General features: G+C 42.2%; 1 protein-coding gene across 4 annotated transcripts in view; it reads left to right on the top strand.

Moving 5' to 3' along the window:
• Window positions 1–16099, top strand: part of LOC109423252 (hemicentin-2) — a 759984-nt gene that overhangs the window by 259214 nt on the left and 484671 nt on the right. The window lies entirely within an intron of this gene.

Raw genomic sequence — 16099 nt, 5'->3', positions numbered from 1 at the left:
GGGGGGAACAGTTGTCCGCTGCGAGGGCAGCCTTTGAGCCACACAATACGGATCCTTTGCGTTGATTACAAGTAAGTACGTTGAAATATTATAGTGGAACAAATTGTACTTGTGAAATTAACACAAGCTGTTGCTGCTGGGCTCGATTTCCGTGTGATTTAATTGAATGAGAACTTCTTTCCGGCCCCGCTGTCGCCGAAGTTCAAGTGAAGTTCACTTTTGGTACGGTTAATATTTATCCGAACTTTGAGTAGTAAGTTCAAAACAAGTTCGAAACAAGTTCGGAACGGATGATTTCAAGTTGTTTGAATATGTCCAAATGAACTATATTTGAATTTTAAAGGCAAACATGAGTTCGGTTAATATTTGATTGAACTCTGTTTTAAAGTTCAACATAAGTTCTTTTTGAACCTTTTTTCGACTTTAATGTCCTTTTGAAAAGAAGTCAAAAGCTTGTACATGTACTTCCAAGTTCAAAAACAATACAAGAATAACTTTTTGGAGAATTAAGTTCAACGAAACCGGAATTGAACCGAACTTGAACTTCTGAGTTCGTTCTTCAAGTGGAATCCGAACTTTTGGTTGCTTGGGACGACTGCACTGGGGAGCAGGCCACCCCAAATATTGCCACGTCGCTGACCGTGGTTTTCATTAGCTGCTTTGGAGAATCCCTATAGGGAAACAGTAGGGTACTCCGATCATGCTCGCGAATCATAATCTGACGAAACATTTCTTTTATGTCCGCTCATATTGCAACTTCTCGCTCCCGGTAGGGGAACATCACGGTCGAATAATCGACTGAGAACCCTGAAAACTGAGCGAGCTAGAGCTCTGCGACATTACTCTAGAAACAAAAACCCTAGTACCAAGCGAGAATTTCAGATTTGTAGTAATGTATACAAAAACTACAATCGTCTGCTTTATTCACAGTATGTGCAGAGAAAGCAAAAGGAGCTGAAGCGCAATCCCAAGCGTTTCTGGTCGTTTGTTAACGAAAAGCGTAAGCAGAATGGATTGCCGTCGATTATGTCATATGATACCGACTCGGCTGCGTCTCCAGCGGATATATGCAGATTGTTTGCATGTCATTTCTCGAGCGTATTCAAACAGGAAAATGCCTCTTCGCAGCACATAAACGCTGCCCTTAGGAATGTTCCACAGGATGTGCTGGGAATGCAAAACATCGTCTTCTCAGAAGCGGACATCAGCGATGCCATCAATAAACTGAAGTCTTCGTGTCAGCCAGGGCCTGATGGCATTCCACCGATCGTACTCAAAAGATGTGCTGTAGCACTTTGCGCTCCGCTGACTTCGATTTGCAATCAATCAATTGCCCAATCGACTTTCCCGGATGAATGGAAAGAGTCAGTATTGTTTCCTGTTCATAAAAAGGGTGACCGCGGAAATGTAACCAACTATCGTGGTATCACATCGCTATGTGCCGGTTCCAAACTGTTAGAAATTCTTGTCAGCAAAATTTTGTTCCACGAAGTTAAAAATCACATCTCATGCGACCAACATGGTTTTTATGCCGGTAGGTCAACGGTAACCAACCTCACTGAATTCACATCGTTTTGCTTACGAAACATTGAAGACGGGGTTCAAGTAGACACCATATATACAGACTTGAAAGCTGCGTTTGACCGCGTTGACCATGCGTTGCTTCTTGCGAAGGTGGAAAGGATGGGTACTGCATCGAGTTTTGTTCAGTGGCTTAAATCGTATTTGGTAGATCGTCGTCTGTGTGTCAAAATTGGAACAGCTCAGTCCAGTTACTTCTCAAACCCCTCTGGTGTTCCCCAAGGCAGCAACCTTGGCCCACTTCTTTTTTCTTTGTTTTTCAACGATGTGTGTGCTGTACTGCCTCGAGGATGTCGGCTATTATATGCGGATGATCTGAAAATTTACCTGATCGTGAACTCGGCTCAGGATTGTCGGGAGCTTCAAAGACTCGTCAACGTGTTCGCAGAATGGTGTGGGATCAATGAATTGACGATCAGTACGAGTAAATGCTCGGTAATCTCCTTCACGCACAAAAAAGATCCAATCAATTGGAGTTACAACATTGGTGGTGAACAGCTGGAAAGAGTTTCGGTGGTAAAGGATCTTGGAGTTCACTTGGACTCCAAACTCTCCTTCAGAGAGCACTACTCCGTGATTATTGCAAAGGCGAATCGGAATCTTGGATTTATCTTCAGGATCTCCAAGGAATTCAGGGATCCATACTGTCTACGTGCGTTGTACTACTCGCTGGCGCGATCCGTTCTTGAGTATGCTGCTGTGGTATGGAGTCCGTATACTGGCACCTGGATATCGAGAATAGAAGCCGTCCAATCTCGGTTCATTCGTTATGCGTTGAGGTTTCTTCCCTGGCGTGATCCTATAGAATTGCCCCCATATCAGAATCGCTGCCGACTTCTCGGAATGGACACACTTGCCAGGCGACGTCAGCTGGAGAGAGTATTATTTGTGCAAAAAGTGCTTGTCGGTAGTATAGATGCACCTAACATTCTTTGCAAGATCAATATCAATGTAGCATCTCGTAGCTTAAGACGCTCTAATTTTATTAGATTACAGTTAGGACGCACCAATTATGGTCAGAATGAACCAATTCGTGTAATGTGTTGTTTGTTCAATCGTGTGTATGATTTGTTTGATTTTTCTGTTAGTTTAAACTGTTTCAAGCAACGTTTGTTAATTTCAAATGCGTTAATGTAATTTTAATTTAAGTTTTATTCATGTAGACACTGTTGTCAGATGAATGAGGGGGAATAAATAAATAAATAAATCAATAACGGAGTCAGTTGATTCGGACCCTTGAGCAGCATAGTATTCAGAGATACGCCGTCAACTTTTGCCGCTGCATCCCAGATTGCTCTCACCTTCCTTCCCAAAAACCGAACCCCTCGACTTCTTCCGTTGCTTCGTGTATATAGCCCTTCTTCTTGAAGTCCGAGTGCTGGCGGCCGTCGTTCCGCTATCGGTCGGCTGTCTAGAAACTCCACGTAGTCGTATTTCCAGAGCAGATCTGATTCGTATTTTCCACCATTCAAACGCCGCGTTGTTTCCACCAAGATCTTGTCCGCACGCTCTTCTTCTTCGGTTTTTACAGCTTCTCTCAAACTCGTAATGTCGAAAAATTACCGAACGTACTTGTAAAGATCAACCCCCGCAGACTCGGATATGTCAAGTTGTTCATGAATTCGAGGTTTCCGCAGACTTACGCACACCTTCCACCCTATCCTGATTTTCGCTGCAATTGGTTCGATGAGTTTGCCCTACCGTTGTTTTAGCGTTGCTAACAGATGACAGTTACTCTGTCCGAGGTACAGCGCAACTCAAGCTTTTCATCGGAAGCTTACGAATGTTCGCAAGTTATTTGGAAAGCTCTGCGTAATCCATGGTCTGTTGTGGTAATCCAAAAATATCGACTGTGTGTACTTCGGAAAACTTGTACCGCTTGTAGTCTCCATCGTGACCATTTTTGCGCCAGTAATGGTTTTGTTGATGCCTCCAGTCCATTCGATCCGCCATGTTCACCGCTCCGTTAGCTCCAAGACGTCACTGACGATCCGTCACCAAGAAAAGCGTAAGTGTCGACCTGACCTTTTTCCCCAAACAAGATCACTGGGTGGATTCGGAATAGCGTTGATGATGATGGCTGAAGGTAAACCGTCATTAAGCCATTAACTGCATTGGACTTGGTTGCCGGCGGTGGCTCGAAGTTGAATAAACGATGATGCCGTTTGGGGTAGTTTTGGTGCCGCAAACTTCTCCCCTACACGGCCAACGTGCGTGAGATGTGAGGCAATGGGCACAAGCGGTCTCCGCTTTTCAACTACCAACTAGATCCAATCCTTTAAAGGATGCACACGTCTCTATTTGGTGGCTATCGACGTTACACATCGAGCACGTTTACTGTTCTTGCTGTTCTTCTTTTCCTTCTGCTTTCCCACATTCATGCCACTTTTCTCGGTTTCGCCACGACGATTCGACTTCGGTTGATCTGGAGATTCGTGCACGTCCACCAAAGTTCTCTCTTTTTGCCGGCTTTGCTCGTCCTTCGGTGCTTTCTGCGGGATTCTTTTAGATTCGTTATTGGTACCTGTCCCTGGTTGAGCGCCCAGCCAAATTTCACCGTCGCTGGTCACTTGTCGATCAGCTCTTGGAGTAGGATCGGGTTTGCAAGGTTTCGCTCAAGTCATACTGCCTTCAAATGCCCACAAAGGTTTCGAACTACCAGTCCAAAACTCACGAGTGTCACTACCCGATCGGATCTCGGGGGAGGTGTTATCCGAACTTCAACGATCATATTGTTCACTATGTGCTCCGAGCGCCCGTACAACTACTGCACAGTGGACACGTATGACTTGGAGTACCGCCGACGAGTGGAGTAGAAAGCTGCTGAAGGAGTCCTTCACACTACCTCTCGAACTACACTGTAGTCGCCTAAGATTCTAAACCTTGAAAGGATGCTCGGGAATGGACTCTCAGCAGTGCAGGGAACACATTCAAAGTATGTAGCTAGAAATGGGGCAGGTATATCGATTCTATCACTATCAAATTTCCCAGATTGTGGAGGAATTTCCGGTCGGTCATTTGACAGAGCATTATCCAACAACATTGGAGGAGAAGGTGGAAGAAGAGCAGTTTCCAAACTGCTACCTGTGTTCGACACATTGACGGGGTCAAATAATGAGAAAGGGGGAGGCGGCAAAGGAGGAGAAGAACTTTCACCAACTGATTGATCCTTATTGATGATTTGATGTACCTCGTCATGTAAACTCCAGAAGGTAGGCCTTTCCACTTCCGTAGATGAATAGCTTCGTTTTCGCGACGACGGCTTTCGTCTATTTGTCTACTGCATCTGTTGTTATGTTTATCACAGACACTGGACTTCATTCTCCAGTTCTGGCATTTGTAGCCGAAGTGCTTCGCATTCCCTATTGCATTAACAAGCTGGTTGCGTAAATCTACTTCCGAAGGGTGCATCCACTCTTTCGCATTGGCGATAGATTTCTCCCTATACTTGATCTGCGTCTCTAAGCTTGTTTTTGCTCGCTTTCTATGCTCTAGCTGGCTTCGTGAGCTGTCTTCCGCTTCTCGTAGCAGTTTTAGCTCTTCAAAGTATTGCAGCTGAAGACTTTTGATGCGATTTAATAACTGTACTTCCCGTTTCTGCCTTGAGTCAATATCCAACTGGTGCTTGCCCATCAGATCCAGGATGATCCGCTGTTCCGATTCTGTCTGTCTCAGTTTGCTTCCGGTCTCAGCGCTCCAACGCTTGTAGCAATGGGAGCCGAAGCTATTGATTTTAGGCACTGTTCCGGCATTCAAAACCAAGCCTGAATTTGGATCTACTTCTTCAACCTTGGACTGGCCGGTTGGGTTCCTCGCTTTTCTTCACCTGTGTCACCTCCAGCAGCTTCCTTAATCGTAAAGCTCTCCGCTGTCTACGGAACAGATTTCGACTCCGATCCCGTTCCTGCTCTGTCGTCGGCACAGGGTACCACTGCAGCTACCGCAGTCTGTATCGGCGTCGATGAACCGTGTACTGCCTGCGGTTCAATCGGAAGTGCATCTCCACCAAGATGATCAGTGTTTGCAGACATTGACGCGGGTGTCTGTTCACCAACAATCCCACAGGAAATCTCGGTCGTCCTTGACTGCCTTACCACCCAATCCTTCGTTCGTTTCGCACTGCTTCGACTGCTTCGCATTCTACATACGCTTCGTCCTTCCATGTCGTCCTACCGACAGAGCAATTCATGCTTCCAAGCAATGAACTGCCTGCCACGCTCAAGCCGTCCAAGAAGTTCACATTCGTTCAGTGAGTGATCCTTTTCAACTCGTTCCCGGTTAAACTGCTCCAGCAACCTTTGCTCTTCTTCCAGACGCAGTAATTTGCAGTCTACTTTCGCTTTACGAGCGCTGGATGTGCTCGAAACACCGCTAGGATGAGTCGATGCTGTAACTAGATGAGCGTACCGTCGTCGTGTCAAAATCGGCACAGATAAAGTGACACCAATGGTTTCAGTTACGTAATTGTACCATGTACCGCTTGGAATTATTTGGTCGATCGCAACCAGCACAATCGCGCAACTCACCTCCGTCGTTGTCGATCATCGATGGGATGAAGAAATTACTCGGTGCGTTGCTGTTGTTACCCGAGTTGTGGCTCACAATGGAAGAGCCCAATACAAGGGGCTGTTGCGGTGAACAGTTGGTCTGAATTCCTTCAGCTGCCATACCTGTCATACATCTATGGTGATCTTGACGTCGTGGGCAGCGGTCGTACCCGTGTTCGAGCAGCGCGTAGAATGCGCCCTTGTCATCATCAGTGCTTCCGTAGTGTGTGCTGCGCACGTTGATCATGCTGAAGTTGGAGAACCGCAACCTGTACATTTTTTCGTCGATCAGCCATCAACCGATTACGCGCCTCCGTATGTCGCCAATCACTGTAAAAGCTGGTCCCAGTTCGCGTGTGCTGTCGCAGCTCTGGTAAATGGTATGATTACCTCTATACGTTCAGATCAAGGATCCTGTCCAACACACTCCTGCAGCGCTACGATGCCGATCACGTGGTCCTTCAATAGATCAGCGAGTATGCTGGTGCTCCAATGAAGTTGAGAGATCGACAGTTCCACGTACCGAGTTTCCAATCGCAAGTCCTTTTTGTTCGCTGGGGTCGTTGCCGTCAGTCTCGGTTCGTATTATTCTGTTGCTGATTTTCCGTTACAATGGTTTTTTACGGCAGGCTCGTAGGGCCTGACACCAACCGCCTACTTTCCGGAGGACCATAGTGCACAGTTGAGCTTAGAGTCCTTCCCTGGCATTCGGACGTCGATAACAAGCCGATCATCAATGAGATCTGAATTACGCGACACACCTTGCTTTTTACCGTACCGGAAGGCTTATCTTTAATTTCCAATTTTCGGATGTGATATTTCCTACGAAAAAAAAGTTTTGCTCGTTATCCGTACTGTTATAATACACACAATTTCATATATCTGTAGTTTTGTACAGGTTGGTAGGTACGCTTCATTTCCGCTGTATCCGATTCCGATAGCAACCCTATTCAGAGCAGGCACGCAGCAACCGCTACTGGGACACTAACTGTGGCAAGGCCTTGGGGTTGGGAGACAAAATCGAATAAAACCTAGCAACAAAAAGAATAAGGCAGCAACTCGACAGCGTAGTGAACCAAGTTACTGGAAGAGAGCGCACACAGCAAAATAACAAAAATTGATTGAATTTATATGTTCACTCATCCAAGCGCTGCTGCTTCCAAGCTATCCCCCGAACAACTGCAGCCACAGTCACCGAGACCGAGAGTGGTTTTGCTAACCCAAGTGACATGCATAAGCGGGAGACTTTCGATTCCCAAAACGCAACCCTGCCGCCCATGTCAGTCCGGTTCGGGTTTCTGGATCTTGTAGCGAGAAAGACGTGCACTCCGAACCAATGCGGATGATGATGATGGCTATCACATTGCAACTGAGAAAGAAGAAAACCGAATTTCCCATGCAAAAGAAGCAACGCCACCATTAAACCAAGTCAATCAGAATACCACCCAATTCGGTTTGTGTGGCAGCCGGAAGGTCGTTTCTCTATCTCTCCCTCGGTTGGTTTGCATTTTTCATCAGTGAATGCGGCCAGCCAGCGGCGGCAGCACATGGGGGATGAATATTGTGTATCGGGGAAAATTAAGTGAAAAACTGAGAAAATCCCCACAACCAATTTATTTCAACACTTTGACGTCGGCGGCTCGGCTGGCTGACACCCTCGTTTCGTTCGTCGGTGCTGCTGACCTGGTTTCCCTGGCAAATTTAGACCTATGTATTCGTTCGACGGCGGGGGATGGAAATAGGGTGGGTCGAGTGGATTGCCACGGCTGTTGTTGCTATTGCCGGTATGGTCTGCCGTGGCGAATACCGAAATCTGCCGGTGACAGGAAATTGAACTATTTGCAATAAATCCGACTGGGAATGGGCTGAGGTTTCATGTTTCATTTTGATATCGGCATTCGTGGGTTGCGACCACGTCCTATTTAGCCTCAATGTCCACTGCAATCAATATCTACTAATGAGCAAAGGCGAGTATTAGCAGGCGTCGTATCTCGATGATACAAAGATTGATTATTGGATTAATGTTGGTATTTATACACATCGTTAACAATGAAAAGTTATCGGATAAGCTGCACTTTTTGCAGAAACAAAATTAAGACCGACAATAACATCTGAGGTGGATTGTACTTGTCTGTACTTGCAGTAATCTGACCACAAAAAAATACGGATGAAACTCTTTAATTGACTGGTAAAATTCATGGGTTTGCAATATACCACACGATTTCGCGAAACACGCTCCGAAGATTGTCCGGATTCTGTGAAAATCGTACCTCGGCTTTTGAGCCCAGCTTATCGCGTTGCACCTTCCAAGGCGATGATGAAGAGTAGGCATGAGAGTCCGTCATCTTGTCGCAGTCCCCAGCGAGATTCAAATGAACTGTCGTGTGCAACCTTGCGGAGTCGACCAGCAGGTGATGCGTTCGAACCTGGTATTCTCGGCATTTCTGTTCGGTAAAGATCAGGTCCGTTATCGACCGGCTGTTGATGAAGCCGGCTTAATAACTCATGCAAACAGTTGGCCAACTTTTCTAGGCCCATTTTGATGAGTTCAGCTCTGATACCATCTTTACCAGCTGCTTTGTTAGTTATCAGCTGATGAATGGCATCCTTAATTTCCCTCATTGTGTGAGTTGGATCAATTCCGATGGATTGTTGAACAATACATTAGGCAGTCGGGTGCCTGAAACTTTTGCCAGTCTTGGTAAGGTGGTATGAACTACCAACCAAGCCGATCTGTTTAAAAGCACAGGTCGCACGGCAGAAGTTTCACGCATTCGATGTATTCGTTCAATACATGGCCTACTTGCCTAATTTCACCTTCTATAAAATTTTCACACTTGTTCGCTACCTAGCGAATTCTATCATATCTATCATTTCATTATCCACTTTGATCTCTACACCCTTATACTTATGAGTAGAAAGAGAAACCCATTTCTCTACAAATTCAAGAGTGAATAGGACCATTTATTGGAACGATTGGGACTTCGAAGAAAAAACATACATCGGTGGGAGTTTTGTTTCAGCCCCAATATCCTAATATTAAGAAAAATGATGGAGTACAAAGTGAGTAGTCATGTTGTTTGTATTTTTTGTCGGTAAAGCCTTCAGTACACGCTTTGCCAAGTGTGCAAACTTTTCCGCACGCATCAACCAACATTAAAGCAAACGCTTGACATTTCCGATGTTTTGTCAATGTTGCGACTGCTGTTGGCCTGCTGGGTTATGCCTGCGGAAAAATTTGCACACTTGGCAAAGCGTGTACTGAAGGCTTAAGTATTTAAAGAGGTCATTCTCTACAGTTTGTGTTTATTGCAGTTGTTTCACAATACGCCCATCAATTATGCTTTTAAACTGACCAGGCACGCTGTAATATCGTCAACCGACTCGTTACGCATTAGATAGCGCCCACATTAGTGGACAAATAACTCTTCGCGCACTAGGCAAAGTTCCAAAGAGTCGCTTAAAGAGTTTCCACATATAATGTTGGGTTAGCACGGGAGCTTATGACTGGCCAAATAAATGCATAATTTGACGTTGCTTATTGTGACTACCAGAAATAAACACAATTTGAATTTTTTAACTTAACCTAGAAAGCAAATATTTACGAAATTCCTCGTGAATGTCAATGTCATGATTTTTAGAGACAAAAATAAATACCGACAGTGCTAGCAAATTCAACAGAAATTAGCCCACATTTTTGCCGATTTCAGCATGCTTTCTAGGATTTTTTTTTCAACAATATTTTTGCTTTTCAAGAATGCAGTTGAAACATCTCCAAACATTTCAGGTGAGTTCAGGAAATATTCGTAAAGGAAATTTCCTCGACCTCGAGGTCAGTATCGGTTAAATTGCACAATTAACGTCAAAATCAACGGAGTCGCTAACGTTAATTCAACGCTCAGCGTTAACGTTAACGTTGATCAACGGCTCTGAAAAAACAACGCAAAAAACGTTAATCGTTACAATTAACGTTAACAAGTTAACGTAACGGCGTTGATCGTTGATTAACGTTAACAACCCTGGCTCGGTAGCGATTGTCTCAATTGGCTAAGAATAACACTACGGACCGCCTGTTCCGGTGGTAAGAATCCACCAACAGGTGAACCCTAATTCATGGTGTGATGCGGCTTTATGCTTACCGTGCCTAGGAATGAATGGCTAGGGGGGTCTAATAAAAACCTAACCGCTGACGGAGCCTGTGGAGTACCAGGGCGCCCTCCACAGTATGAAGCCCTTACTGCGCTAACCGGAGCAATGGTGCAGTGGACCTTGTGTTTCTCCGAGACAATCAGCTGCCCTTCTTTAGTCTCACTTGAGGCTAAATAAGGGCGGGATTATGAAGATGTTGTTAATTAGTTTAAATTTTCACCTATATGGTCTCGCATTATGCGATTTACACAGTGTTTTCTGTGTGTCCTCGCCTTTGGCGTTTTCCAATCGATACCGATTTGGTTTTATTGTTGCTGTTCTTTGTTGTGCTGTTGTTGCGAAGAGTTTAATCTTACCTAGTTTGGGTAGTGGCTACGGTTAAGATAGCTCAGATCAATCTTCAGCATAAAAGAACAGCAACGATCAATCTTTGCAGAATTTGCAAAATGGTACAGCCCAAGTGGCCTTGGTACAAGAACCTTACTTTCGTAAGGGAAATTTCTATCTAGGAAACCTTGTGAACCCGGTGTTTGCCACTTTCAGTAAACATGAAATGGCAAACTCGCGTATCATGCCTCGAGCCTGTGTGCTTGTCAACAACGCAATAGTTGCTACACTCATCTCTGAACTAACCACCAGAGATGTATGTGTTATCACAATTGATGTATCTGTTGGAAACCTCAACAGGAAATACGTCTATTGTTCTGTGTATTTACCACATGATGAACCATCCCCTACGGATGCTCTCAAACAAGTCATCGCATACTGCACTTCAAAAGGCCTTCCGCTAATTGTTGGCAGTGATGCTAACCCGATCAGAAAGGCATAACAAAATTATAACCGATTGAGTTATTTATTTCAAAGATTTTTCATAACAGAATGAGTTATAAAAATCGCCGGTTAGGTGTTAAAATAACAAAAATTATAACTGAAATTGCTCTAGCCATAACATAATTATAACAGGTGTTGATACAATTTTAACAAATTTATAACAAAGTGAGATATAAAAAATATTGGAATGATCAATAAATTATAACACATTTTGTTATAAATTAGATATAAATATATTGGGTAAAAATTAAGTTGGGTAAAATTTAACTCATTTTTTGGGTAATTTTTATTAAGAGTGTTATTTATTTTAAGTGCAAAGTTTTTTGTATAAAAAAAACTTGCCCCACGTAGTATATAAAAAACCCACACCCAGACGGGAATCGAACCAAGGACGCCAACCTTCACCTGCAATCCGGCGCCTTTATCAATGAGGCCATTGCAGCACTTGAAGTGAAGGGCGGTATATGATCAAGTGGTTCTTCGTTTTGGCGGCTGGTCTATAAATAGACTTATTTGTCCAACGTACAGGGGAGAGAAAATATGACGTCACATGAAAGTGTTCTTGATACATTTTATCGCAATTACGTCATCTTAGGATATAATAACAAAAGTGGATATAATTTAGTTATAATTGTAACTCAAGAATTTGCTTTGCATTTTGGCATGCTTTACCTCATGATTCAGACCAGAAATAAATGTCGTATCTTCATCAAAGTTGTAGAGATAGTTAATGGCTCTTAAACAGTGGAAAGAGTGGCATACAATTTCACCTTCTCTTGGTGCTTGCGAGCAAATAAATTAGAACATTTTGACATATGTTATTAAATAATTATCTAATGTTCCTCACCATCAAGGAACTTCTTGCCTATGGCAAAGTTATGCAGTAGTCTGGTGGTTAGAAATTTCACTGCTTTGTGGCGTTAGTGTGCATTTCTGTGAGATTGTCAGATTTAGATGGCTTGTGAATTAAAACATGAAGTATTTAATGCACAATTTTAACATTACATGGTACAAGAATTGACATACTGATGCAATTCTGTGGCGTTTGCTTTGCCTCGTGACCTCATATAATGTTTTCATTTTCAGCAAAAAAGAGTTTAAACAAGAAATTCTTCCACTAGTTGAAAACACCTGTTCTGCATTTGCTTCGGCATTTGCTCAAAATGCATGACGATGTCCATATCGGTAAAAAAGAAATAGCCTTCTGCTATTGGTTGGTTTTCCAAAAGCTTTTAATAGAGTTTCTTATTTTGAACTACTGCACAGGTTATCACATCTATTTGATTTCAGTTGAGATTCTGTTTTATTGAGTAAATCCTATTTGAATAACCGCTTTCAAATTGTGGAAGTTAAAGGAAATCATTGAAGCCTGATCGGTACTCTATCGGGAGAGCTACAAGGATCGGTTTCAGGACCATTGATGTTAGCCTTATTTATCAACAGCCTTCTTTCATCTTTGAAAGTATGTAATACCCACACCACATGTTTGCAGATCATAGGAAGCTGTATTTCTACTGAATTAATATGGACGTTAATTGCATGGCAATGAAACGTGTCTCAACTAGAAATAAATTTCAAAGCTCCACAAATAATTTGTAATCAATCAATTCTTCAAAAACTAAGGTGATTTTCATTTGCAGACGACTAATTGATCCAGTTGTATCATGTTAATTCAATAACAATATAATAAAACTTCCAATTTCAGAATAAAAACTTTCATAGAGTACAGTGAATATATTTTCATAGCAAAGACTTTTGTTTTGATCGAAAAAACTGCTTTCAAATATTTGATGATGACGATGATTTCAATCACGATTTTTTTGTTGTTTTTACTAATGTGTATTTTAACACTAAGCTAATTCTACACTTTAATGACGAATTGTTCAACGTTAACCAGCCGCAGTTTATCGCGGAAACATTGCGCCCGTTTGATTTGTACAAGGCGGCTGATTATACGTGACAGCTCCCACCCGGCGGCTGCAAAAACAGTTTTAGACAAGGTGCACACCGTATACAAACCATAGGTACGCGGTCTAGCGCGATCTAATACTGCGCGTTTCGAACGCAGCTGGCTGAGAATCCAAGGTTAACGCGGCAATATCTACCTGGGCTTTCTTAAAGGTTTAGATCATGATTCAAACATGTCAAAAATACTACATTAGTTTATTTAAGGTTTAAATTTCAATTTGTGTTAGTGAATTTGAACCTAGATAATCAAGAAATCGATTTTGAACTTCCAATAAGGGATAATCCTCAATCTACAAGTATGTCAATAAATAAATTTAATGAGTAACCTGAATTTTCTTAAAGGTCTGGATCATGATTCAAACTTGTCAAAAATCCTGTATTTTACAAGCACAGTAGCACCACACAACGGCGTAACTGCGTACCAAACACCACTTGTAAAATGTTCATTTGATATAAACTGCATTTTCAAAATTATAACTGAGTTTGTTATAATGTTCATATAAAGATGATCAAAATGAATTTATTTGTATTATAACTGACTTTGTTATAGTTCTGATATAATTAAATCTGGGTTTCAAATCCTTTTTGTCAAATATATCTAAATATAACAAACGTTGATATATCTATCAACCGCTGATATAAATTTGTTACATTTTTGTTATGCCTTTCTGATCGGGAATGCTCACCATATCATCTGGGGCAGCTCAGACATTAACTTGAGAGGCTCCAGTTTGATGGAGTACTTAAGTAGTACAGATCTTGCATTACTTAACATAGGCAACCGCCCAACCTTCATGGTATCTGCTAGAGAGGAAGTGTTAGATATAACGCTTTGCTCTAGCAGAATTAGTCACGAGCTGACCAATTGGCATGTGTCAGATGAAGAATCTTTATCTGACCATCGCTACATCTTTTTTGAACATTTAAATGTTACTTCGCAAACATTGCGTTTCAGGAATCCTCGGTCAACAATCTGGGATCTTTATACTGATTTGGTTGCAGCCAAATTTCATGGATATTCACCATCCATTGACACTCCAAGTGATTTAGATGATCCCGTTGATACTACAACGACCTTCATCATGGAAGCTTTTGAAGAAGCATGCCCTCTACGGTCTGTGAAGATCACAAGAGGAACCCCTTGGTGGAACTCTGATCTGGCGAAACTCAAGAAACAATGTAGAAAGAGTTGGAACAGACGACGTTCGGCTGGTTCGGAGGCTTTCAGGTCGGCTCGCAAGGCCTACAGGAAAGCTCTCCGGTCGTCTGAACGATCCGGCTGGAAAAACCTTTGTACAAATATTTCCAGCTTGAGTGAAGTCAGTCGGTTAAACAAAATCCTTGCGAAATCTAAGGATTTCCGGGTGAACGAACTTCGTTTGCCAAATGGCGATCTGACTTCCTCTGATGAGGAAGTTCTGGAATGCTTATTCAGCACACACTTCTCTGGATGTGTGGATTAGGCCTGTCCAGCTTTTCAAAAATGTTCTCTGATTCTCAAGTCCACCGCCATATTTTGATTGGCATCCTAAAAGAAGTAACTGGTCAAAATTTCAGCCAAATCCGTTGAAATTAAGAGCTGCATCAAATCAATTTTGTGTTTTTCGACTATTTTTGAACTTCAAAAAATCATAACTACTCTAAAACATGTCAAAACTTAATTCTTTCGGCAGAAATTGAAAACTATACTTGTCTGCTACAACTTCTCCGAACAACGTGTGCCAATAAAATTGAAGGAAACATGTGTAATTATCACATTTGTAATCAGAAAAACCTTAAAAAGTTGATTTTTTGATAGATTTCGTTCTGGAACACCCTAATATGCTTAATAAGTTGGATTTTTCAAAATGGCATCATATTCTCCAATGTTTTTTGGTTATTTGCTTCTTTGACACCAATGCTGTAGGAGTTGAGCAAAAATTACTAAAATTCGTGAAAGTCAAATGAGGCCTAAAAACTAGCTTTTTGGAGGCAATCACGGTGTGGCGCGAAATTGTACTGAACGTAGTAGCTTTGCTTCCTAGTAGTTTGCCTTGGCTACCCCCTACCACGGGTGATAACAAACAAGCGCGATGACAGGTGTTGGCTATCATATCAGTGCTGACGCGATGCCACTTTTTGCGCGCCAAAGCGTGATTGCACCCGAAAAGCTAGTTTTTAGGCCACATTTGGTTTTCACGAATTTTAGAAATTTTTGCTCAACTCCTACAGCATTGGTGCCAAAGAAGCAAATAATAAAAAAACATTGGAGAATGTGATGCCGTTTTGAAAAATGCAACTTATTACGTATATTAGGGTATTCCAGAACAAAATCTATCAAAAAATCAACTTTTTAAGGTTTTTCTGATTACAAATGTGATAATTACACATGTTTCCTTCAATTTTATTGGCACACGTTGTTCGGAGAAGTTGTAGCAAACAAGTTTAGCTTTCAATTTCTGCCGAAAGAATTAAGTTTTGACATGTTTTAGTGTAGTTATGATTTTTTGAAGTTCAAAAATAGTCGAAAAACACAAAATTGATTTGATGCACCTCTTAATTTTAATGAATTTGGCTGAAATTTTGACCAGTCACTTCTTTTAGGATGCCAATCAAAATATGGGGGTGGACTTGAGAATCAAAGAACATTTTTGAAAAGCTGGACAGGCCTAGTGTGGATATTACATCTTCAGATGATCCTGATGTCTTTTCTTGTAGTTATGATTCTTTAGCTTCGGCTCGGAGTATTGTAACTATAGAATCGATTGAGTGGGCTCTTAATAGCTTTGCTCCTTTCAAATCTCCTGGGGCAGATGGGATTTATCCTATTTTGCTTCAGAAGGGATATTATTATTTCAAACATGTTTTGAAAAAACTACTTGTTTGCAGTTTTGCTACAGGATATATTCCCAAATCCTGGAGGGATATTACTGTGAAGTTTATTCCGAAAGTTGGTCGTGCGTCGTATGAAGAAGCAAAGAGTTTCAGACCTATCAGTTTGACCTCTTTTCTTCTGAAATGCCTAGAACGCATTGTGGATCATC

Source organism: Aedes albopictus, chromosome 1 (assembly GCF_035046485.1).
Source record: "Aedes albopictus strain Foshan chromosome 1, AalbF5, whole genome shotgun sequence".
Taxonomy (NCBI): Eukaryota; Metazoa; Arthropoda; class Insecta; order Diptera; family Culicidae; genus Aedes; species Aedes albopictus.
The sequence above is the reverse complement of the archived record's forward strand: the minus strand, read 5'-3'. Positions and strand labels throughout refer to the sequence as shown.